Source organism: Mustela nivalis (genome assembly GCF_964662115.1).
Source record: "Mustela nivalis genome assembly, chromosome: 2".
In the NCBI taxonomy this organism is placed as follows: domain Eukaryota; kingdom Metazoa; phylum Chordata; class Mammalia; order Carnivora; family Mustelidae; genus Mustela; species Mustela nivalis.
Window position 1 is genome coordinate 38,872,771 of NC_139021.1, and position 26,520 is coordinate 38,899,290.

The window sequence follows — 26,520 nt, forward strand, 5'->3', positions numbered from 1 at the left end:
GCAGGCAGAGAGAGAAGCAGGCAGGACTCGATCCCAGGACCCTAGGATCACAACCTGAGCTGAAGGCACACATTTAACCTTAACCATCTAAGCCTCCCAGGCATCCCAACCTTAAGGTACTCCTACAAACTGGTCATCCTCTCACACTTCTGACCATTTCCTTTATATATTTTGAGGATAAGTATCTCTAAAATGCTGGCCCATAAAAAGTCACAACTCTTCTGTTTTCCTTACAGCTTTTATTTTTCATCAACATAAAACAACCTAGATCTAGTATAATACTCTTTCCTTGGAATTATACCTGATTTCATCTTAATAATGATATAGAATTCAAGGCCCATAAGAGTCTCTGGTTTCCCTAAGTGGGCCCATTCTGTTTCCATTTACACTCATGACTGCCTCTTATGCGTCCCACCATCAGACCAGGGCAGTGGCAGTTGAGCTTCGCCCTACCTAATGTCCTACTTGTCCATGCTTTGTAAGCAGTAAAGGATTCAACGGCAAATCATTATGTGCAAAGGCCTCTAGTGATTAATGGATCCAGTTCCAGATCCCCGTTTCTTCCATACATGATACTCAAGTAAGTCTTCAACATATAATACAATCAACATAGACGTAGCGTCCTGCCGATCGATGCGTCTTGCTTTAAGCAAACCCCATATTTCAAAGTCTGGATTTCTCTAGACAATATATTAAGTAGTGATTAATTGTTCACTTTTTAAAGGGGTTATTTGCCTCATGGAAGATTTAATCGTAAGACATATTGTAGATTCTCCTACCGCAGTGAAATTTCATTAGATTTCCACAGATATTCTATGCAACCATTCACGACCATCCCCACAGTATACAGCAGAATTGGTGCTAAAGATGCTTCCTATCACTGCCTCCCTCCTGAGAAATCTTGGCTTTTTGGCCTTCAAATATCACCTGCTTTACTTTTACATGATGTAACATAATAGGGTGTGTGGGGGGATGCACTACAAAAGGTCAGAGTTTCAAGGCAAAGCAAGGCTCTGATACAATACACAGAGCAGCTGAGTGGAATTCAGAAGGCTCGGTGCTCTTGCCAGCCAGGGGAGCCTGGGCAATCTACAGTCTGCTTAATACCCAGATTTGTAGTTTCTAAAAGAAAGGTAATTGTGCCTGGCTGCACCTACTTCTGAGGGTTCATATAACAATCAAATGTAAAAATCCTTCTTAAATATCAGGTGGAATGCTAATATATTCTTTTTTCCAAGCAAGTCTAATGCCACAACACTGAAAGAATGTTGTATCAATCTACCTTTTTCTTTGGTCACAACTATTTGTCAGAGAACTCATTAAATGTTCAGAGAGTTCCTCCTAATCACTACCCTTCTTATTTTATCTGACTCTACCTCTTTTATTCTTCCCTTAGTTCAAAGCCTCCCAACACTTTCTCTGCAAAGTAAGATCAAACCCTTGGCCCAGCACCTCAGAACAATCTCCTATTTGTCTCTTCCTGACAAGCTCAGTAAGAGAAGAAACCAAAGCGTGTGATATTCTTACCATTAAAGAAGTACCGTTATTTGGGAGAGCCAGCTCCTATTTCTTCTCTGTATTCCAAGTCTCCCTACACCTGTGTGAACAGAGATCTGTCCTCCTGGCTACACTCCTGCAGTTTGCTTATCTTTGTTCCTCTGAGCCACTCCTGTCTAGTCGCTCTATTTGGGTTTCTTCTGATGGCTCACAGTAATCCCTTATGCTCTGCGTGTCCAGCTTCTTCTCCTTCCCTGGAACTTACATAAGAATTGGAGTTCCAACAAACACATGGAATACGATGCAGGGATCATTAGCCAAGTCCGGTGCATTTTTATTTTTGTTTTTGTTTATCCTTCTTTTTTTTTTTTTTTTTTTTAAAGATTTTAGGCGCCCCTGTTTATCCTTCTTTTTAAGAGATTTGTCGAATTGATTTTTCTTTTCAGACTGAGGACCCGTGGTGACGTTCGGCAGGTCTCGACTGTATGATGTGGCAGTGAAGCCACAGCCAAGGCTGTTTGCCAGGAGTCTCCCCTGGCTGTTCCACAGTTGCCTCCACTCACGGTCTTTCTCCTAAAACCTCCTCATCTCATATTAGTCTCTTCAGTGACATCCCCACTCTCCCAGCCAAGCAAATCCCAAACCTCCGCATTATTTTCGCCCTTATTTCCCATATCCAGCCGGTCATTAAATCCCGCCTTCTCTACTACCTGAATATCCTTCAAACCTGTGTTAGTTTAGACCCTTGCCCTATTTCATAGCAACGGCATCCTCACGGTCTTCCAGCCTCCTGGCTTTTCCATCTCCAGGTCCCCCAAAGCATTATTGCTGGAGCTATTCTCGAAAGAAAATCCAATCATAAAACTCCTCTAGTAAAAATTCTGCTTGGAAAAAACTCTGAAACAGGTGATCCATGCTGTGAAAAAGTCAAGATAACATGGCCCCACTCTCACAAGACCTCTCTACCGCAGGCACACAGAACTCCCCCCCCCCCCTCTCTGGGAGGGCCACGCTCATACCCGCTGCCTCCCAGTCCTTACCAACGTGGTTCTCTCTGCTAGGAATGAATATCCTTTCCCCTCCTCTTGGCCCTCAGCCTCCAAAATCAAGTTCAAAACTCACCAGCCCTCTGAAGTCTTTCCCATCTCTAACCATATGTCTTTGCTAAGAGAATGAATGCCCCCACTGTAACATCACCCTGTGATGTAATTATCTATGGAATGGTCACTTTGCTAATTAAACTCAGTATGTTGTTCACCTTGATCTGGCACATAGTATACACTCAATAAATGGCCACTGAAATGAACATGTGCTAAATAAAATAATAACTAAAGAAATATTCCAGAGACCTAGAAGCACATGGGTCCTACTTCTTGGCTGCATTAAAGAAACAGGGCCCAGGAATAAAGAGAAAGGACTAATAATCTGACTGAATCAAACACATGAATGGGTTGTTTGTTTTTAAAAGCTAAGTGGTTTAGGGAGGGTAAGGGGAGAAGAAAGCACATTTTAAAGCTGTAGCTCCAGGGCAAGTAATAAAAATTGTTGCTTTAATGTTTTTTTTTCATAATATTGTGAGCAATGGGAAGGTCTATTCTATCACACCAGCCTTCCGGGCAGAAAGTTTGAGCCTCCTGAGCTAAATCAAACTGGCATCTTCTCTTAGTTTTTCAAGCAGCCACGATAGGTCTCTGCCTTCCATGAAGCTAAACTTGACTGACAAAGACGGAACAAAACAATTTCCCACTTATTTTACGGGCCCTTCTTTTCCCTTCTTTGCTCTCGTCAATTACTTATAAGGGTGCTACATTCTTGTCCCTAGATTACAGGAATATAGTCATTATACTTTTTCTGTAATAGGAGTTGTTCTTATAAAGGAGGCTGGGAGGCAAAGCCTAAACAAGGACACAAAGCTAGCACAGGAAATAATAATCTCTATACTCACAGTTCAAAGCTCTGAAGCGGATGCTAGCTCGTGATGTCACCCATTTTATACTCCTTAAATTGGTTAAATCTGAACATGTTTAAAACTAGGATGCATATGCATTTAGGTCAAAGTATCAGAGTCTACCAGAGTCCCAAAAGAATTCAGTAATTTTCAAAATGATATAACAACTGATTCTCTATAATTCAGTCTTAATCATTCCCCCCCTAAGCTCCCACCCCAAATCCATTTACCCACAATGCCCCAGACTTATGTATACATATCCCAAACATACATAGAGACCTCATTTTCTAACATCACACAGACTCTCTTAGCAGAGATTGCCTATGCTTCTGGCAGAAACCGTGCCTCCAACTGTCTATAATTTGAGTACTTGACTTTCCCATTTTCCAAGCAGTTTCTATTTAGGAAGGTTGAATGGGGATGGCAATAGTACCTAGCTCTTGGGTTTGTAGTAAGGATTAAATGGGGCAATATAAGTAAAAAGACTAAAGATAACAGTGCCTGCCGCATGGTCAGTGCCCTATAAATATCAACTTTTGTTACAGTCCATGTGAACAACACATGACCTCATAAGTGGCTCTTTGGGAAAAGAGTTCAAGAAAGTTGGTCTTTTTCACCAAGTACCACTTTTGGACCCATTTCTCCCAACAGACCTGAAGTAACTGAAGTAGGTAATATTAATTTTCTTTTACTTAACACGTTTGGGACTTTATGTTTGTTAAATGTAGCATGCAAAAAATATTTTAATATGTTTGTAAAATGACTTTTTAAGTGCTATTAAAAAAAAATCTCTAAGGCCCTTCCAGCTCCAAAATGTTGTGATCTATAATAACTAATTTCAAATGCATGCAAATTAATAGTGATACAATTCCCCAGATACACTGGAAATATATGGCACTGTCAGGCTGTGCTGCATTGGAAACAAGCTAGACCCAGACCCAGGAGCCTCCGGCAATGCGGAGGAAAATCTTGCCTCTCCTTCTCCCTACCAGCCCCAAATCTATTATTCTCTTCTTGAACTCCCAGATTCTTTTTCAGCAGATGTGGAGAAGAATAAGGAATGAGCTGTAATTTGCAGAGAAGAAAGTAGGGCCAAGATTCTACAGAATCCCGAACAGATAGGCTGAAGTGAGCTGAATTCCATGAAGTCATGGAATATATCTCACCTTTAGCCGCTAATGAAAGAGAATCCTAGAAATCTAATTCAGGAAGGGAATTCATCAACCCTCCTTCATCTTGGGAGATTAAGAAACTGAGACCTAAAAAAATCAAATGCCAAGTCCAAAGTCATCTAGCTTTTCTGGAACTCAAGTCTGGAAACCTGCAGAGCTGATGTGGTGACCAATAGTATTAAAGCGGTCTCAGCCTATGTTACTTCCAAAGCATCTGCAGAGATAAAAGTCGTTTTCCTCTCTGGGCTACATTCAGCTTGCTTCAGTCACTCACAAAATCAGCTAGCACCTATCTCAGGAAAACAAACAAGATTCTTCCCCAACTTGAATTCAAGAGAAATGTCTGATTTGACAAACAAGTTACTAAAAGCTGAGTCATGTATTTCTACCTTTTGATTTTACCCTTATCTTTCAGGAATACAGTAAATACTATTACAGTGACAAGGATTCTTCAAAAGTCCGCAGCAGAAAACAAAACACAAGCAAGAAAAAGACTAGGCATACCTCAAGCAACACATTTACAAAAATCTACCCAAACTGGAAATATGAGGGGGCGCTTCTGGTGCTTATTTTCTTTAAAAACAGCAAAAAATAAAGCTCCTTGCAAGTGAATGGCTCGGTTTACATGAGTGCAACACTAGCACAACTTTTTGAAAAACCATCCAGCTGTAAGCCTGGGTCTTCACTGCCTCCACTCTGCATTTGCCTTCCTTCAGGGGCACTCATTCACTTACTCAAGGCAACTCTATCCTGGGCACAGGCTCGTCCCTTCAGTTGCTTAGGGCGTACCCCCGAGTCCCTCCCCAGCCAGACAGGTTCTGCCTTCCTAGAACCCGGGAGTCTGAGCGGAGCCTAGGCGTGCACCCCAAAAGCGAAAGCACAAGGTAAAGGCGGAGAAACACTTCCGAGGAGCTCGGCTAAAGCGGGTCCGGAGGCCTAGGGGAACCGGGAGCCCGTTCCAGGTCGGGGGTAGGGCAGCCCCGCCGCCTGGGGCTGGGCCCCGACGCGTAGGGCGGGGGGATGGGGGGGAGCCGCTCGGGCCCAGCCACGGCCGCCCTCGTAGCCGTTCCGTCGCGTCCTCCTCCCTCCCGACGCCGGTGCTCGGCTTCCCGTTCCTGGGCCCGGTCCGCCCTCGTCACGGAAGCCGCACGGCCCGCCCGTCTCCCGTGGCGTCCCAGCCCCCCACCCCCCAGCCAGTCGCTCCCACGCAGGAGCGACTTAAAAAGCCATCCCTGCGGCCCGCAGTCGCTCAGCCCGCCCGCGGGAAGAGCCCGGGCCTCGACCCCGCCGCGAGCGGGCACGGGGGTGCTGCGGCGAACGCACCTGTGGGGCCCCTCGGGGGGAGGGGGCGGCGGCGGTACCCCGGTACTCCGGGCCAGACTCGCGACCCCGCTTTCAGGTGGCGGTGGCCACACTCCGGACGCGCCCGCCGGGAGCCCTCCGTGCCGTCTAGTGACTGCGGCCCTGCCCCCGCCCTGCCCCCACTGCGCTGCGGCGCCCAGGCCAGGAGGGGCGGGCTGGAGGGGCTGGGGGGCAAGGGAGCCGGGGGGGTTGGGGGGGGCTACAGGGGACTGCGGCGGAGTGTGGGGGGGGAGGTCACGGGGGCTAGCTAGGGGGCCTCTGAGGCTCAGGTGACTGGAGGGCTCACCTTAGTTCTGGCGCCCGTCGGAAAATTGGGTTATTCGCTGGGCCCTCGGCCCCTGGCCCTTGCTTGTTTATGGAGGGATGGGGGAGACTCAGGAGAGTGTTTCCGAAAGTGTGTAGCCTCAGGTCAGGGGAAACACTTGACAGAGGTGACCTGTGCTTGAATGAGTGGCTGTGCAGCTAGGGGAAGGACGGGGCAGTGAGGCTGAAAGAACGTAACAGGTTAGGGTCTGTCTCTGAGCCTGGCAAAAGGAAGTCTGGAAACCCCATGCTTTGATGCCGGACACTGATTTTTTTTTTTTTTAAGATTTTATTTATTTATTTGACAGAAAGAAATCACAAGTAGATGGAGAGGCAGGTAGAGAGAGAGGAAGGGAAGCAGGCTCCCTGCTGAGCAGAGAGCCCGATGCGGGACTCGATCCCAGGAACCTGAGATCATGACCTGAGCCGAAGGCAGCGGCCCAACCCACTGAGCCACCCAGGCGCCCCCGGACACTGATTCTTAAACCGTTTTTTATTCTCCAGAGGCCGGGGTGGCTCAGTCGTTAAGCACCTGCCTTTGGCTCTGGTCAGGATCCCAGGGTCCTGGGATGGAGCCCCGCACAGGGTTTCCTGCTCAGTAGGGAGTCTGCTTCTCCCTCTGCCTGCCTCTCTCCCTGCCTGTGTGTTCTCTCTCTCTCTCTCTCTCTCTCTCTCTCCCTCCCTCCCCTCCACTCTGGCAAATAAATAAAATCTTAAAAAAATAAATAAATAAACAAAAAAATGTCGTTTTTCTCCCATTTGGCTCAGTGTAGGATTGCTAGAGAGGCGGTGGTGATGGTCATGGAGGACATGACCCAAGCTGGGAAATACAGAAGAGTCGATTCTATCAATTTATGCATTATTTGTAGGAGGGTGCCCCAGAACAAAAGACACTCATCAGATCACCTGGTGTAGTTATCTCAACAAGTCCCATGCATCCCTGGTCACAGAGTGTGTGCTCAAGTATTTTCAACGTTTTGTGTTTTGATAAATTTTAATTTCTTTGTTTAACCACACTCTTATCAAATACAAACAGTTATCTTTGTGAAACACGGAGCAATTCAGGTCTCTCCTCTTAACCAGAAAAAAAAAAAAAAAAAAAAAATCTTTTAAATAAAAAAAGAAAAAACCACATGCTCCCTGGGGGAGAAAGTATAAAAAGTGCAATGTCCATTTACCTATATACGCATAACCCTCAGTTAATAATCTCTGTCAACTTTTGTTAACCCTGTTGCCCATGGAATAAAGTATGAACTTAGAGACATTAAAGTTTCCAAGAAGTTCCCCAATGTGATCCTGGCCCACTCTTGCAGGTTCATCTCTTGGTGCTATATCCAGACTCACTGAATTACTTTTTTCTCAAACTATCTGGGGCAAACGACAAGTTTTATTACTTCTAATCAGTAATGGACTGTTATTTTTGTTAGATACATTAAAAACTTGCTACAGGGTCACCTGCTCAGTGGGTTAAGTGAGTGGACTCCTGATTCTGGCTCTGGTCATGATCTCAGGGGTCATGAGAATCTGTCTCCCAACTTGGGCTCCCCATTAAGCAGGGAGTCTGCTTGAGGATTTTCTCCCTCTTGCTCTACCATTCCCCGCCCCTCAGCTTGCTCACATTCTCTCTCTCAATTAATCAATCTTCAAAATCTTGCTGGAAAAAGTAGAAACAAGGCACAAAAACTACAAGCCCCACTTTTCATTATGAGTATACAACAAGTATACAAGTATAAAATTCCTCCATCAATTTGTTTTTGTTTTCTTCTAACTTCTGAATATTTACTCTCAATATCTATATTTATCTCATTATGGAACAGTTCACCAACTGGCAGTGATGATCACACTTTAACTGGCACTGACTTGCTGTTCTTTAACTGTGTCAGATGCTTTTCAATTCCTGGGTCTTTTCTCACGTTATTCCTTTAGTGCCGAGCAAAGTCCTTCTCATTCAAAGTTCATCTCGTAAGGTAATAGTAATAATAGCTTAATATTTATTGAGTGCTCTATGCTAAGACTTTTCATGCATTAACTGTGAATTTTTATCAACCCTCTGAGCTACGTGGTATTATTATTGTCACTATTATTATTATTATTATTATTATTATTATTATTTCCGCTTTACCAAGCGGGACATTGAGGATTAGAGAAGTCAAATCACACAACTAGTAAGGTGCAGAGTCAGCATTCTAAGCTGAGCCAGCCTGATTCCAGAGCCCATGCTGGGCCCTCCTCCAGAAACCTCCCATCTGCTTTGGAGTTAAAGTTAATCAGTCCTTACTTGTACTTCTACAATATATTTTTCCATGTTGGTTTTCTTTCATATCTATTTCCTATACTAGGCTTTAAGCTTCTGACTACAGTGACATTTGTGTATGTCCATAGCTCTTAGGATTGCTTTCTCCAACTGGAACACCTTTATGCCCTCAGTTCTGCTCATAATAACCACTGGAAAATAAGCTCCTCCTTATCTTCGTATTACCATATCTTTTGTTACAATTATTTATGTCAGCATCCCTGGTAGGCCATAAGTACCCAGGACATTCAGCTGTCTTATCAAAGATGTTTTTATTTATTTAATTAACAAGCATTTTCATAGCACTTATGATATGCCAAGTACTGTTCTCAGAGCTTTACAATCTCATAAACAGCCCTACAGGGTAGGTATTATTTAATGCCCGTTTAACCCAGGAGGAAACTGAGGCAGAGGGAAATTACTAGTAAGATGCTAGGAAGCATTCTAAGCCAGGCAACCTGGCTCCGGACTTGATTTCTCAACCATCATGTTGTACTGATTTTCCACTACACCAGGTGGTCTTCCTGCTGAAAACACTTCAGTGACTTGCCCTCCTCTTAGGATAAAAGGGAAACTCCTGAGTCTTCAAAATTCATTGTGGCCTTAGCTCTGCACCTGCCTCTTCCGCCAAGCTTCCCAGCTTCCTTCTAGCCACACTTGTCCACTCTCCTTGCTCCTGAGGTTCATACTCTTTCTGAACACAGCACATGTTGTTCATTCGGCCTGGAATGCTATTCCCTCACCTTGTTCGTTCTTCAACCCAAAGTTATCCTTCTGATTTTAGCTCAGGAAAAATCTTCTTAGACTAGGCCAAATATCCTCTGACATGGTAAAGCATTTTTTGTTTTTAACATAATTATTTTATATTTTATATGTGACTATTTGACTAAGGTCTGTCTCCTCCTTTCAACACTATAAGCCCCATGATTCGAGAACTATCCGACTGTCCCACTTTTAAATCCTCAGCTACTACAGTGGTATCTGACACGGAGGTAGCAGTGGGTAAATATACACTGAATAAATGAAGAAATAAATAATAGAGTGTTATGAAAACTTAGGAGGATCACAGTACTGTGCTGCTAAATATTTACCAACCAATTAAAAAAAATTAAAAAGACATGATTCGTATCATTTGCCAGCTTCTATTGCGTGAATACTCCCTCCATGGTCAAGAGCATCACACGACGCTGGACGCTGGAAATGGGAAGTCATGTGAGCACTTGGCTTTGAGGGGTTGTACCCCTTGGCTCCAGCACCATCACTGGATGGACACCAAAGTAGTGGGGGCAGAGACAGGCCCACACAGCCCAGGAAAGCTGCTCAGGGATCGAAGCTGGGATTTGACATATGAGTAGAAGACAGGATTGGAAGGTAGACACATGTGTGGCACAAACAACTGACAAGGCCTATGGGGGTTGGAGAAGGAAAGGAGAGTTCAGTGCAGCTGCCCTGTACGTTGGGAAAGAGTGAATCGTGGTAAGGTTCAGACTTTTTCCTTCTGGGAAGCACCACACTGGGTTAAGGGGGTCAGGGAGATGATGAAGTTAGCATTCTGGAGAGATCACTCTGGGGGCCGTTCCCAAAGGGGCTGGGTGTAGTATAGCCACAGAAAAGAGATGCTGATGAACAGAATTAGGACAGAGATGAAGAGAAAGTGTGGATAGCTATGAAATAGGGCCGGAGGGAGGGTATTTTGCACGGAAATAGGGGCAACAGCTCAATCTGGTCGTGAAAAGACCAAAACTGCCACCCTCATTCCAGGAGGCAGGAGCCCGCGCGCCAGGGAAGGGAACCAGACAACAGAAGCCAGTGTGCCCTGTGCTGGAGACCCAGGCGCGGGTCTTGATGATAAGCATAGACTTTAAAGACCTGAAGACTGGGCATGGATTCTGATTTACCCACGTTTTAGCTATAACCAGTCATTTAAACTCTCTGGGTTTTCAGCTTTCTTCTCTGGGAAAAAAAAAAAAAAAAAAAAAAAAAAGGCAAGAAAGAAAAAAGAGTACAATAAAAACACCTCCCATGGCAATTCTGATGATAAAATGAGAAAATGGATGTCAAGGTAACTTTCAGTGTATGGCACAAAATAGGTATGCAACAAATATTTTAAAAATTTAGCAGGAAAGAAAGAAATAAGTCAGGCACCCCCTCGTTTATGAACAGTCTTCACATGTGAATACGTGTTCCCTTGGGAAAGCTGAACGGGTACTAGATGGGGTGACCAATAATATCATCCAAACTGAGGTAGTTAGAGAGTGACAGGAGGTGTTTTCAGTAATTACACCAGAACAACAGGAGCGTGTGGTTATCTTAGCACTCGGACTTTCCAAGAGGCAGACAGGCATGGAGAGTTCTAAGTCACCAGTTTCAAGATCAGAGCATCATATTGTCTCCTTCCAAACATTGATTTGCCTGAAAGGTATCTTTTATAATTGCCTTTCTCCTGCTTTCCAAACGAAAAAAATTCCTCTCGCATACCCCATGCGTCTCGAAAATGCATTGCCCTAAGGGAAAAGATGTCCCAGAAGCCAAGCTAAGGGACATTTTGATATTTCCCTTAAATAAAGTTGCATAAACACCTGTCACTCCCATGTGTTCCCTGCAAGTTCATTTCCAATAGCTTACATTTATGTTCAATAACTATTTATTAAATGTGTAACATATTTATATTTTAGTAAATAATGTACTATCAGTAATTAAAATAATTCAATTATAAGACAAAAATTTTTTAAGGTTTTATTTAAATTCCAGTTAGTTAACATACAGTGTAATAACATACAGTAAATAGCATAATAACATCCAGTCAATTAACATACAGTATAATAATGTACAGTGTAACACAAATATTGCAATTTAAATCACAATTTAGTGATTCAACACTTCTGTGGTGTTCCATGGTACACCCAGTACTCATCACCAGTGCACTCCTTAATTCCCATCACCTATTTTACCCATCCCCCCACCAACCTCCCCTCTGGTCTCCATCAGTTTGTTCTCTACAGTTAAGAGTCTATTTTTTAATTTGCCTCTCTCTCCCAGCCTTTTTTCCCCTTTGTTCATTTGTTTTGTTTCTTAAATTCTACATGTGAGTGAAATCATACTGCATTTGTCTTTCTCTGACTGAGTTATTTCACTTAGCATACTACTCTCTAGCTCCATTCACATCATTGCAAATGACAAGAGTTCATTTATTCTGGCTAAATAATATTCCACTGTGTGTGTATATGTGTGTGTATGTGTGTGTAAATGTGTGTGTGTGTATGCCACATCTTTAGCCACACGTCAGTCGATGGACACTTGGGCTGTTTGCATAATTTAACTATTGTTGATAATGCTGCTATTAACATTGGGGTACATATATCCCTTTGAATTAGGTTTTTTTTTTTTTTTAATTGGGGTAAATACCAGTACAGTTGCTGGATCAGGGAGAGTTCTATTTTCAACTTTTTGAGAAATGCCTTACCGTTTTCCAGAGTGGCTGCACCAGTTTGCATTCCCACCAATAGTGTGGGAGGATTCCTCTTTTTCCGTATCCTCCCCAACACCAATTGTTTCCTACATCATTGATTTTAATCATTCTAACAGGTGTGAGATGATACCTCATTGTCATTTTGATTTGTATTTCCCTGATGATGAGTGACATTGAGGATCTTTTCATGTGTCGGTTGCATTTGTATGTTTTCTTTGGAAAAATGTCTGTTCATGTCTTCTGTCCATTTTATAATTGGATTATTTGTTTTTTAGGTGTTGAGTTTTAAAAGTTCTCTAACCATTTTAGATACTAACCCTTTATCTGATATATTATTTGCAAATGTCTTCTCCCATTCTGTAAGTTGCCTTTAGTTCTGTTGATTATTTCCTTTGCTGTGCAGAAGCTTTTTATTTTGATGTAATCCCAATGGTTTATTTTTGCTTTTGTTTCTCCTGCCTCAGGAGGCATATCTAGAAAGAAACTGCTAAGGCCAATGTCAGAGCGGTTACTGCCTGTGTTCTTCTCTAGGATTTTAATGGTTTCATGTCTCACATTTCGGTCTTTAATCCATTTTGAATTTATATTTGTGTATGATGTAAGAAAGTGATCCAGTTTCATTCTTTTGCATGTTGCAGTCCAGTATTCCCAGCACCTTTTGTTGAAGAGATGGTCTATTTCCCGTTGGATATTCTTTCCTACTTTATCAAAGATTAATTGATCATATACTTGTGAGTTCATTTCTGGGTTTTCTATTCTGTTCCATTGATCTATGTGTCTATTTTTGTGCCAGTGCCATACTGTTTGATCACTACAGCTTTGTAACATAACCTGAAGTGCAGGCTGTGAACCTCCAGGTTTGCTTTTCTTTTACAAAGTTGCTTTGGGTATTGGGGTCTTTTGGAGTTCCATACAAATTTTAGGATTATTTGTTCTAGCTCTGTAACACTGGAACTCTTTTGAGGTTAAATTTACGTGGGTTTTTTTTTTTTTTTTTTTGTGGATAAAAAGTATGATAGAGCAATCCACAAAATGTTTTGAAACTAAAAAATAGAGGGATACAATTCTGGATGAGGGGCATTAGGATGGAAAAACAATTTCATGGAAGGAAAGGAGCAATGCAAAATCTTGACCTTTTAAAAGTTTTTCAAGAATTTTTTTTAAAAGAGTGATGGTTAATATCCAACCATTGTAGAACTTAACGATTCACGGGATACATTTAGAGGAGTGATATAAGGGTGGCTGGGTGGCTCACTTCGTTGGGCATCCAACTCTTAATTTCGACTCAAGTCATGATGTCAGGGTTGTGAGATTGAGCACAATGTAGGACTCTGAGCGGGGCGTGGAACCTGCTTAACATTCTCTATGTCCATCTCCTCCCCCTACCAAGGCTCAAGCTTTCTCCCTCTCTGTGCCCCCTGCTCTAAAAAACAAAGACAGAAGTGTGATATAACAGTTTTGTTTTTGAGACATCAATATTTACAACATGCTGGAAACTTTATTCTTTGCAACTATTAACCTTACAATGAAAATCATAGATGTGTTTTGTTTTGTTTTGTTTTTTAAATTGTGCCAGGGAGTATATTAGCAAAAACATTTGAAGATCATAGGTTTACATGACCTAGAAGTTAAAGTCTACCTCTGCCATTTATTAGCTGTGTAGCCATGGACTAGTCATTTAACCTAAGCATTAGTTTCCTTATCTATAAAATGGGAAATAATAAAACTTACATTGCAGGTTTGATGGAATAAACCTTATAAAAACTGTAAAATTTTTGTTAAATTTTGTAAGAGTTCCTAGCAAACCTGACAGTCAAGCTTGGTACTCAATAAATATTACTCAGTGGTACTCAATGTTGATAATAGCTAATACTTCTTGATACTTACTATATAATAAACACTGAGCCAATGGAGTTTAATTCTCACATGATTCTATGAGGTACATTTCTATGAATCATAGATGCAGAGACTGAGGCACAGATCAGTGTCTTTCTGTTTTTCAAGTACTTTACAAAACTTCTGGTTAGTGGTAGAGCCATCACTCAAAATTAAGTAGTTTGACTCTAGAGCCGTTCCTGGAAACCACTCTACCTTACTGTTAAGTAAACCACTATCCCTTACTTCCTTGGAGACCCCTTGCCCATCTCCGTAACCTGAGTTACTATCAGGATTGAGGAGTAATTCTCTGTTTGTAAGTGGAAATGTTCACTGTGCTAGGATCCCTTCTTACCATGTCTTCTCATTACTGACTTCCCAACCTTTTGCATATCCCCGCACACAAAGAAAATGTTATCTTTAAGGCAAACTGGGTTGAAGGATTGAGGCACATCCTTGCTGGAGGAGGCCCCCTCAGCACACCTACAATTCATTCCTGGCATTCAGGATGCCAAGTCACACGGGGTTTGGATGCTCTAATATAGGTAACAGTTGAAGTCTACACTCTCTTTTGCCTTTGACATGGGCTTACAGGAATAACTGATGGGTCTTTATTTTGCCAGTTATCCTGACTAGCTTGGCAATATAGAAAAACATTTCTTTTGTTAGAGTAGACATTACCAGAATATTACAGTTAAGGAGAGTGTTATAGTCAGATGCTGTTCCTCAACTAGCAAAAGTCACCATTACCTGTGTTCACAAGAAAAACACAGGCCCAGATGGAGTTTCTTTATGCTAGGCTAAGTCACGAAACCTGGCCTTAATACCTAACCTAACTGCGGGTGCACCCTCCCCTAGAAACGGAGTCTTGAGCAGTCAGTCAGGCATTTTCTGGTGAGCACCAGTAAGGTGATTTGTCACACCAGTGCTCTTTATCTCACAACTCAAAAGGAAGATGAATTATTCTGCATGATAAGACTCCCTGCCTTCCCCTTAAGGAAAGGTGACCTTGCCTGAAGCAATCCTTTCTTTTGCTAATGTCTTGCTTACCCTGCCCTCTTTCCTGTAGAAAAACTGTCCATTTTGTAGACCTCTCTCTACAGGCAGAGCGGGGGAATTGGAAATTCTGCCTGATTCATGAATCACTTAATAAACCCAATTAGATCTTCAAATTTACTTAGTTGGATTCTGTTTTTAACACCCGGCTCCTTCAAAGAATGCAATATGAAGCATTGCTTATTCTCTTTCATGGCTCAGTCCCTAACTACTCTGCCAGGAATGTGACAAAAGAAGCCTACCTGAATGCGAATGGCTGAAACTTAATATTGAAACTCTGATCTCGTCTACTAAGTTTGAATCCAACAGGGAAAAACACACACACGTCATAGTAATTAAAATCAATACAGAATAAATGGATTTTTATCATATTTCTCTATTTGCATGCAATAGTTTTAAGACTGTTAAATAGTATAGGGCCAGCTGGCTGGCTCAGTCAATAGAGCATGCAACTCTTAATTTGGGGGTTATGAGCTTGAGCCCCACATTGGGGGAAGAGCTTACTTTTTTTTTTAATTAAGATTTTATTTATTTAATAGAGAGAGACACAATGAGAAAGGGAACACAAGCAGGGGGAGTGGGAGAGGAAGAACAGGCCTCCCATGGAGCTGGTGAGGGTCCGAGTTAGGGTTGGAGCCCAGTGTGGGGCTCAGTGTGGGCCTCGATCACAGGACCTCGGGATCATGACCTGAGCCGAAGGCAGATGTCTAACGACTGAGCCACCCAGGTACCCTGGGCAGAGCTTACTTTTTAAAAATGATTATAGTTATAAAAATTCTGAAAGTAAATGAATGCTAAACACCTGTGCATAGCTCAGTGTATTTTATTTGTGAATACACCTGTATAATCAGCACACAGATCAAGAAACAATATTACCAATACCATCAAAAGCCCTTTTCATATCCCCTTCCAGCCACCCACCCCCATGAGGGTATCCTTACACTGACTTCTGACACTATAGTTTAGATTTAATCATTTTTAATTTTATATAAATGGAATCATATAGTTCCTGTTATTTTGTGCCTGGCTTCTTTCATTTAAAAATATGTTTGATGGCATAAGGATAGATGTATAGACCAATAACATACAATAGAGAGCCCAATAGTAAGCCCTCACGTAAATGGCCAAAAGATCTTTGACAAGGGTGCCAAGACCACTCAGTGAGGAAGGACAGTGGTTTTAACAAAAGATGATGGGAAAGGATACACATGAAAAGAATAAACCCTATATCATATACAAAAATCAACTCAACTGAATTAAAAACCGAAGTATAAGACCTAAAGCTATAAAACTCCTAGAAGAAAATATAGGGGAAAAATTTCATGGCATTAGGTTTGGCAATGATTTCTTGGATCTGACACCGAAAGCACACAGAACAAAAGCAAAAATAGATAAATTTGACTTCGTCAAAATTAAATACTTCCGTATAGCAAAGGACATAATCAACAGAGTAAAAATTTCCCCCAGCAGAATCAGAGAAAATATTTGCAAATCATATATCTGATAAGGGGCCAATATTCAGAATATATAAAAACCACAACAACAGGAACAATGGATTAAAAAATGGGCAAAAGACTTGGACATTCCTCCAGAGATAATAAGCGAACGGCCAATAAGCATATGAAAAGATGCTCACATCACTAATTATTAGAGAAATAGAAATCAAAATCACAATGAGATACCACCTCACACCCATTAAGATGGCTATTATTTTAAAAAACAAGGAGTAAGAAATGTTGGCAAGGGAATGGAAAAATTGGAACTTTCGTGTACTGGTAAGAATGAAAAATGCTGCAGCCGCTAAAGGAAACAGTATGATAGTTCCTCAAAAAAGTAAAAATAGAATACCTAGGAGCCAGATACCCCACTTCTGGGTATACATCCAAAAGAATTGGAAGTAGAAGCCTGAGAAGATTATTTGCACACCCGTGTTCATAGAGGCATTATTCACAAGATCCAAGATCCAAGAGGTGGAAGCAACCCACGTGTCCCATCAGTGGAAGAATAAATAAACATGTATACACATGTGGTGTATACATGAAAGGGCTACTATATAGCCTTAAAGGGAAGGAAAATCCTGTCACATGTTACAACATGGATGAACCTTGAGGACCTTGTGCTAAGTGAAATAAGTAAGTCGTCAAAAACAAATACTGTATGAGTCCACTTATATGAAGTATCTAAAGCAGTCACAGAAACAGAAAGTAGAAATGGTGACTTCCTGGGTCTAGCTGAAGGGGAAATAGGGAGTTGTGTTTAATGTATAGTTTTTCAGTTTTGCATGGATGAAAAAGATCTGGAGATTTGTTGCATAACAATGTGAATACATGTAACACTACTGAATAGTACTTAAAAATGTACACTTAATAAATTTTATGTTCCATGCTCTTACTACAATTTAATACCTAAAAATTTTTAAATATTTAGACTCACTCATATTATTGTACATAACTATGACTCATTCATTCTCATTGCTATATATATCCCATTATATATTCCACAATATATTTGTCCATTCTACTGTTGGTAGGCATCTGGAAGGTGTGTATATTGTGGTTATTGTAATTAGTGTGCAGCATTTTAAAATGAGAAAAATAAAAATCTATCAGATTTTAAAAGTTCAGAAGGCACTCATAGAGCACTCATAGTGATTTTAAATGTGTTAAAATATTCTCCATCCTTGCTCTCAGCTTATATGACCAACTGCTAACTTAAGTTCTTCCTTTGGCTATCTAACAGACATTTCAAACTTAATCATGTCCAAATCTGCTTTACCTGAAATGTTCTTCATATCTGCTGGCAACTCCATCTTTCTGGTTGCCCAGAACAAACTTTGGTAACATCTTGATTCCTTTTTCTCACACCCACATCCAAGGTATCAGTAAATAATGATGGCTCTGCATTCAGAATAAATCTTGAATCTGATGACTTTCTATTATCTCTACTGTTATCCTATCACAACACCATCATCTCCTGCTTAGATTGTTGCAATAACCATCCCAGTCTTCACTTGGTACTTGACCCTTCCCATCCTGCCCCCCAGCACCCAATCTCTTCTCACCATAACAGTTAGAGGAGGCATTTTATATTTTCCCATTTTAGCCAGAAGAATACCTCCCATCCCATGTACTCTTTTGCAAATGACCTTGCCATCCTCCAGCTAGAAGAGTCTAAAACACCTCTTACTAATCTGGACTGACCTCTGAGACGTGCTGGAACACTGGAATGAGGCAGAAGTATCCTTCTGGGATTTCCATGGCTAGTTCCTGAGAATCCTCACAGCTTTCACTTGGGTCTCTGGGGATGCTTGCCTTTGCAGTACTCCCCCATCATCCCAACGTCCATGTTTGAGAAGCCCAATCTTTATCAGGGGGTCCTAGTCAATGCCTGAGCTGGGGACCCAACCACCTGCCATCTGACTGGAGACCCCAAGGAAGAGCTGCCTAACTGTGCCCAGTCAACTCACAGAACCATGAGAAATAATAACACATTTTTTTTTTAAGTCAGGAAGATTTGGGTGGTTTGTTACATAGCAATAGATAATGGGAACAGAACTTTTTACATTGTAAGTCAGGTAATGTCATTCATCTGTTCATAATCCTCCAGTGCCTTCCCACTGTGCCCAGAGTAAGAGCCAAAGTGCTTCTAATGGCCTGCAATATACTGCATGGTGTAACCTCCACCCCTGCCTCCCCTCTCCATGCTTACTCAACTCCAGCCCCACTGCTTTCTCTCTTGCTACTCCCTAAGCACCCCTGCTTTAGGGACTTTGCACTGGCTGCTCCTCTTCCCTAGACATTACTTGACCAACTCTCCTCATTCACTTCCTTCAAGTTTTTGCTCAGAACTCATCTCCTCCATGAGGCCAACCCTGGCCACCCATTTAATACTGCAGCCAGCCCCCCCTCCCCACCCCAGAGAGCCCAATTACCCTTACCCTGCTCTACTTTTTTTTCCCATAGCACTTACTGTTTTCTAACACACTATGTAACACTAGTTATTTATTATGTTACCTTATACTGTCTGAAAGTTCCTCAAGGAGAGGGAGTTTTCTTTTACTCCTTTACAACTACTATATTTCCATCACCTACAATAGTACCTGACACAGAGTAAGACTCAGTAAATGTTTGTATTGTTTGTCCTAATAATAGCTGAGACTGGGCTGACCAAGACAGCCATGAGGGTAAGGTAAAGGTAACTGGCAGAGCCATGTAAGAAGAGATAAGTAAAAATAAGTAGAGGGGAATGGGTTATACTTCTGGAATCCTGGTCACCACCCATTCCCCCATTTCTAGCAGAGAATAGCATTTGGAAGAAAGCATTCAGCTCATGTGAGAAACCCAAGATGGTAACATGTCATGTAAGTCAAAGCCAATGTATGAGTTGAGCTAAACTCCATTATAGTACTGTTCCTAATTACAGGGAATTGCAGCCAAATTACCCTCCCCAAAACTAAATAAATATACAACATACCAGGTGGTGGCCCTGTTTTCCAACATCAGAGTTTCAAGTGAACTGCCTGGTATTTGTTTTGAATGTGCTGTTCTGCAATTATCTGATTAACAATTCAGTTTTCCCAGAATTATAGGACCAAATCCAGTTGTTTTTTTCCTTGGTCTTATGGGTTGTGAAATATTACTTAATATATCTTTAAAATACAGTCATAGTTTGGGATCCTCTAAAATATCAACCAAAAATGTAAACTTGACTTTTCAGGCCAGTAGAGTATGAATTTCAAATTATCTGTAAACATGTATATTAGAACAATAAAAGGCATCACAGAAGAGAAGACACATTTGAGTGCTTTAAAAAAAATTATACAGTTCCATATTTGAAACAAACATGAAATACCAATGACTAATAAACAAAAAAATTCAACTTCACTAGTAATCAAAAAAAGGCAAAGTTAATGATGATAAATCTTTTCATGCAAGGTGCCAAATATATTTTAACTACTGACACTGATGTATGCTTTTGCATACAGTGCAGATGAGTATATGCATTCACAGTACATTTCTAGATAGCAGTTTAAAAATAAGTGCCAAAAATAACCCAATATACAAAGATATTTTAAAATGTATATTTGTTTATTAATACTAGCTGCTGAAACATTGACCCAAAAATGTAGTATAATCCCTCAAACAAAATAGAAGTATATTTCTTGTTCAGTTGATATGACAGAACTATTTCAGGTCTCTTGTGTGTGTGTGTGTGTGCGTGTGTGTGTGTGTGTGTGTGTGTGTGTGTAAGATAAAGAGGGAGGTGGAGGGACACTGGGAGGGACTCTACACAATTATACAATCATTCAGGAATCTGAAAATAATGGATCCTTGGCCAGCTTCAATGGAGATGTCCAGGGGTCATTCTGCAGCAGTAAAAAGAGTACAGAGAAGTGTGCCTGTAATGTTTTATGGGGAAGCCTAGAAGTAACTAACATCCCTCTGGATAGAATTCAGCTATGTGTGCACATTTCACTGCAAGGACACTGGGAAATGTAGTCTAGTTATGAAAAAGAGACAATAGGTCTGTTGAAAGCTAGCAGTCTTTGTCACACTCTTTTACCTAAATAATGTACTTCTAATGTAATAATGCACTTTTACCTAAATAATGTACTTCTAGATGTCTGTTCTAATCACCATAAACACAACAGATTAGTTTACTATCGCAAAATACCAACAGTATATCATATGACTAATAATACCAAATGGCTCATAAGTTTCAGAACATCTACTTAGGGAAATATGCAGCAATTTATTTAGAAATAATTTTTTTATAACATGGAAAATATCAGCATAAAATTTTTAATTAAAAGCCTTAATAGAGGCCATATTTATAGCATTTCAATTATATAAATATATAATTTCTTATAAATCCTATCCTATATCTTCCCTAAACAAGGATATGATTAAGTAGGCGATACATTCATTGCTGTGTAATATTCCTCTTAATATTATGTTCACAAGGATTACAATGGAAAAAATGTTTCTTTTTATAATATTAAAGCCTAAAGCAGGAAAAATGCTTTATGAGATTATAACCATGTAAAATAGAATTATGAAAAACATGGACTAAATTGTACCAAAATGCAACAGTGGTTGTCTGTGATGAGACACACAGACAATGAGATTGAATGTGTTTGTTTCTTCTTTTTCTGTATATGAAATTTCCTTTTTTTTTTCCCTAGAAATAACTTGTATTACTTTTAGATTGAAAATATTACCTCCTCAAACAGACTGATAAGTGAGAGTAAATCCTTTAATAAAGTCGAGTCTCTGCTGGAAAGTGGATGGTGATAATCCTAGAAATGGAAGTTAGAGCTGCCGTCTATGTCCTTTAACCCTTAAGAGGTGACGAAGGGAGCAATCACTAGTCATTGCCATTGTCTCCCTGAAGGGCTGGCTGGTACAGGAACCCTTGAACATGGCCATATGGGGAAGCATCAATGACTGGCGTTGATAGAGTCCCCCAAGTGTTGGAATAAAGCCTCAGCTGTAAGCATTTTGCCAGGACCCCTATTCTATACGTCTCTATCCTATTCCTGTGACAAGGGGTGGGGGTAATTGAGAAGCACAAAAGGAGAGCACTTGCCTTTTCCTCATTGTGAGCAAGGAATCTAGCTACCTTATCTGACTTCACAAAGATTGCATGTTACAGTAGAATAACAACTAAACTAACTCTCAGAAGACGTGCACTACTGATAACTGTGTGGTTCCAGCTCCAACTCCAGTTCTAAATTGCTTGTCGTCCTCCACCCTACTACAGGGCTCCATGCTTCTATGCCTTCACTTCCCTAACTTCTGGGAGGACTGCTGGTCAACAACCAGCCCGTGGCTATTAGCCCTCTTTCAGAATTTCCTTCCTTGCAGGTGGTCTTATTCATTGAGTACTTCCATATTTCTTTAGCACGAAAAGAGGGTGTGATGCATTACAGAAATATGGAAGAAATTGTAAGAACACTAGAATTGAGTGGCTGTGCTCAGGCAATAGACAGTGGTTGAGAGTGATTAATTTATAATCAAAAGCTAAGTGTGGAAGACAGCCCACTCCTGTGGTATCATATAAAGAGGCTTTCATCTCCCACACAGGAGAGCGGAAAAGCCTGATGACCCTCCTTAATCATTACAGGAAAGCTTCAAAGCTAGTAAAATTCTCAACTGAGGCAGGTCTGCTATGCAAAGATTAGGGCTCTGGATGCCCTGGGCTGGACTTTGTATGGGAATAAGGGATTACAACCCAAAGCCAATGCAGGATCTGGCTAGTATGTACCAGCAGGAGTTCAGAAAATAATCAGACTGTCCCTAAAGATGCAGGGTCAGGAAGGATGGAACATAGAGATGAATAAGGGAGAGTTTGTTGATATGGTAGCACTTTCCACTGACACGGGATTTAACACCTGGCAATGACCTCAGGAGATGATACTAACATGCAGCTAAGTTAGCTTTTTGGGAATCTGGGGGAAAATGATGCTCCACACTAAAGGAAATGCAAATGCCAGAGCTGCCAAGGCAGATGGCGGAGGAATGGCTTAAAAGTCCAGAGAGATTACCAAATAGATGCTAAAGATTACCAGACAGATATAAGAGATAAATTACCAAAGGCAAGAAAGCCCACCAACCAACCATTTACCCCAGCAGTAAGGTTGTGCTGATGAGAGGGGCACTCTCTCAGGAGAAGCTTAGCAGTGGCTACTGTCTATAGCCAGGCAGGAGGTGTTGTTAGAGAATTGAGCTCCTAAGAGGGGTGATAGAGACCCAAGGTATCAGTGACAGGCAGCAGTGATTAAATGTCAGAAGAAGATGGGTACAGTCATCACAAAGTAGAAATTGTGGCACAATGCTAGGCATACAACAAACTGCCAGGAAATGGATACTAGAGAATGATTTGAATTAATTGGACGGAGAAGGAAACCAGACATTCTAGGAAGAGGGAACTGAGTACACAAAGGTGTAGAGGTGTCAAACAGCATGACCCATGTGGAGACCCGACATAACGGGTATGTAAAAGAGGAGATGCTGGGGACCGTCAGGGAAGGATCAGATCCAAGACTCTTTAGAGGTCAGTTAGAGTGTGAACTTCATCATAAAAGCTACAGGGAGCCATTAAGGAATTATATAAGCAAAATAATGGTACCTGTCATGTTTCCATAGTAGCTGAAGAAGTGTTCTAAAAGGTCATCTCAGTCTGTGACAAACCATCTCAGTGTCATAAAACTGTATTCATTTATTCTTGCTCACATATCGGCAGGTTGGCCAGGCCTATCCTAGACTGAGCTTGGCTGGCTGCTCGGCTTCAGTCTGCAAACTTAACCAAGCTCAGTGCCTTGCTGTAGGGTGGGCTCAGATTTTCTCCACATGTCTCATTCTGAGCTCCAGGTTCCAGGGGAAGCATCACTGAGTGGGGCTTCTTTCATCCTCCTTGATGTAGCTGATCCAGGGCATCTCCTTCCCATGCCAATGGCAGAAGCCTCAGAGGACGGGCAGAAACTGTGATGTCTTTTAACACTGAGGCTCAGAACAGGCACATTATCTACCCCCCATTCCACTGGCCAAAGCAGGTCAGACAGCTGAGTCCAAAGTCAAGAGACCAGGAAGTACTTTTTGCTTCTAATGGGAGGAACTATGAACTCACTTTTGAAGGGGGAGATGAGAAAGTGGGGCTAATACTTCAATCTACCATAGAGGCCATTTTTACTCAATATATAGAGGAGCTGCATAGTATAATTATATATAGAGAGAGACAGGCTTTCCATAAGTTATTGAAAATTCTTCAGACATCAGTTTTCTCGTCTACAAAATCTAGACTGATACCCCTCTCACCTTCTAACTGATTCTAAGTATCACATGCAATAATGTCCATGGGTGTGCATTTCAAGTTTCAGTACTAATTAGGACCTCTCTGGTAGTTACAGCCAGTATGCCATGATTATTAGTAAAAACCATGTAGAGGGAGGTCAGCAGTTGAACTTTGGTGCTTCAAAGTCACCATATCGGAGAGAAACAAAAGTCCAACAGAACCCAGAATGCATGCCCCAAGATATTAACCACCCCTCTCCTGGCAACTCTAACTATTCTTCTTTGATGAAAGATGTATCTCCCAAAACAAAGGCCAGCCATTTGCTAATATGTGTTTGGTCTGACAGTTCTTTTACATATCCACTTCATTCTTTGGCAGCATGAATTTTTGGTTCATGAATAAGAGGGGTATTTACCCCAGAAGGATCTAGGACCAAGCTGGGCAGGAGGACACAAATGGAAAAAGCACCTCCTGGCATTGCTTTAGAGTTGTTCTCCCTGAGTCTGCAGCTGCTGCCCGGTCCAGATGGCCTCCCTTGGCTGAAGGATTGTGCCAAAGACAATATCCAAAGTGCTCTTATTTATCTTCTCAGATTGAGACAAAATAGCCCAACATCACACAGCTCTTTGAACCCAACCCTCCTGAGTCCCACAATGATGCTCTTTCTCCTGTTGGTATAAACTAGACAGGCAAAAAGCTAAGCTGCTGTATAAAAGACACCATAAAATATAGTGGTTCCAATAATACTGACATTAATTTCTCTTTCATATAGTCCAGAGATGGGCAGGCAGTCTAGAATGGGTTGGAAGCTGTGGTCCCTATGGACTTCCAAGAATCCAGGTTCCTTCTTGTTTTGTTTAGCTTTGTTGTTTTGCTCCAGCATCCTCAAGCAGCCCTTCTCAATGGAGTTTTCACAAAAGAATTAAGTTTTAATCCTTTAAAGCATCCATTGTGTTAAAACTTCTTTCCTATGTATCTAGAACAGTATAGCTTTGTACTATCCTTGGAATAGTGGAGATAAGAGGATAAGAGTTACTTAAGTTATTTTCTGTAAGGCTTAATTCCCTTATAGGAACCCAGTTGAGATAGGCTACCAGAGTATGGTGCTTATCCTGTGGTCGAAGCACCATATCTGCACATTCCAAACTATAGGAAGGGGAACAAAAGAAGTAAAAAAGGAGATTCTTTAAACAATGTCACCTGGGAGTTGCATACACTAATTCTACCCACACCTGTTGGGGATTCTATTACTAATAAGAAGAAGGATGGAATAAATAGGGAGATAATTATCAACCTTGGCCACATTTGACTATTATTCTCTAGACAGTAAGTTTCATGAGAGCAGGAACTGTGTCTCATTCACTAAGGACAAATAAGTAAGTATATATTTTTTAGTATAGTATCTAGTACACAGAAGACCCTTAATGATTTTGATTGAATTCCATTTACTTACATCACAATAAGGTAATCCAGACACTTAAGGTGTAATTTTAAAAGGCCCAGACACTAAATATGTCAAAGAATACTTATTTAACATTTTATTCTTTTTTGTGATGGATGAGAGTGATCTTGAGTTGTACTGAGTTAAGTTTGTCTTTGCTAGTTTTAATTTTTGATTACTTTGACTTTCCAAGTCTTTGGAATCAACTTATGGACTTTCATAAGCCTGATGAAGAAAACTTCTCCTCAACTGGGACACAAAGTATACCATTAGGATGTGACGATTATGTGGAACAAAGGAGCTGATATTTACAAAAAGCACATTAGAATGGTGTCTGACACATAATGGATACTGTATCATCATAGATGATAGGAGATAGAGAGATGGATAAAAGGATGGAAGGAAGGACAGAAGAAAGGGAGGAAATGCACTGAGAAACCAACATTTCCTCCATATTTTGGAATAGATTATAACATTTTCTACTACAAGCAGAAACAGTCCCTAAGCCTCTATAGTAGGAAACATCTCACCAGAGACCTGAAGATTCATTTCTTTGTTTGACTGACCTTGGATGTACTTTCCCTACTACATGTGCTATGGCCGAGCTAATTGCTTACTGATCTCTCAGGGGAACACTAAAATGGCAGGCAAAAGTGGGCCAGAGTGGACATTGGTTTAACAGGACACTGGTTTAACAGGGTTTGACTCAGAAGAAGGCCAGTGCCACAGCAAGAAATTCTAGGATGTCTTATAGAATCCTGAGCACAGGGGTCCCTGTGTGGCTCAGTTGGTTAGGTATCCAACTCTTGATCTCCGCTCCGGTCATGATCTCAATTCAAGATCTTGAGTTCAAGCCCTACTTTGGGCTCTGCCTTGAGCAGGCAGCCTACTTTAAAAAAAAAAAAAAAAAAAAAAAAAAGAGTCCTCAGACCTGCCTTCTAGTATTAGGGATCATCTAGCACTCAGAATATATCAGGATAGCAGCTGTCTGGGGCATGTAAAATGCGCCCATTCCCTGGTTTTGGTATAGTGTCTGTAATGGATGTGTGGTTTTGCATCCATTCTCCCTTTTTCTGGTGATAGCACTTTGCTGCCCTTCTAGGGATCTTTTCCACATGATTCTGATACAGTTGTGCCAAGCCCCTCCCAGAACCAAAATTACCACTCAGAGTATGCCATCTTCCTGTCCATGTGATTGATTTATGAATGAATATATGACTCAAAGTGTTCTAGAGTCATCCTTAAAATTTAGTAGAGACAATGGAAGAGAAAGGGGAGATTCTTCTGGAGAGACGAAGAAAAGTAGAAGTA

The 26,520-nt window shown here is 41.2% G+C and overlaps 1 protein-coding gene and 1 long non-coding RNA gene across 7 annotated transcripts in view; one reads left to right on the plus strand and one right to left on the minus strand.

Moving 5' to 3' along the window:
• CPQ (carboxypeptidase Q) overlaps positions 1–6,385 on the minus strand; it is a 460,217-nt gene extending 453,832 nt beyond the window's left edge. The window contains exon 1 of one of the 4 annotated variants that reach the window (XM_082722832.1): positions 6,266–6,385. The gene's annotated coding sequence lies outside the window, so the exon portion shown is untranslated. Of the gene's footprint in view, positions 1–5,940; positions 6,132–6,265 lie in introns of those variants that run through there. The other 3 variants (XM_082722829.1, XM_082722830.1, XM_082722831.1) reach the window with 3 other exon arrangements.
• The window catches only part of LOC309860590, a 41,406-nt gene continuing 20,143 nt past the window's right edge, over positions 5,258–26,520 (plus strand). Inside the window, exon 1 of one of the 3 annotated variants that reach the window (XR_014309466.1) lies at positions 5,258–5,586. This is a non-coding gene — a long non-coding RNA (uncharacterized lncRNA). The remainder of the gene's footprint in view (positions 5,587–26,520) is intronic. The other 2 variants (XR_014309467.1, XR_014309468.1) reach the window with 2 other exon arrangements.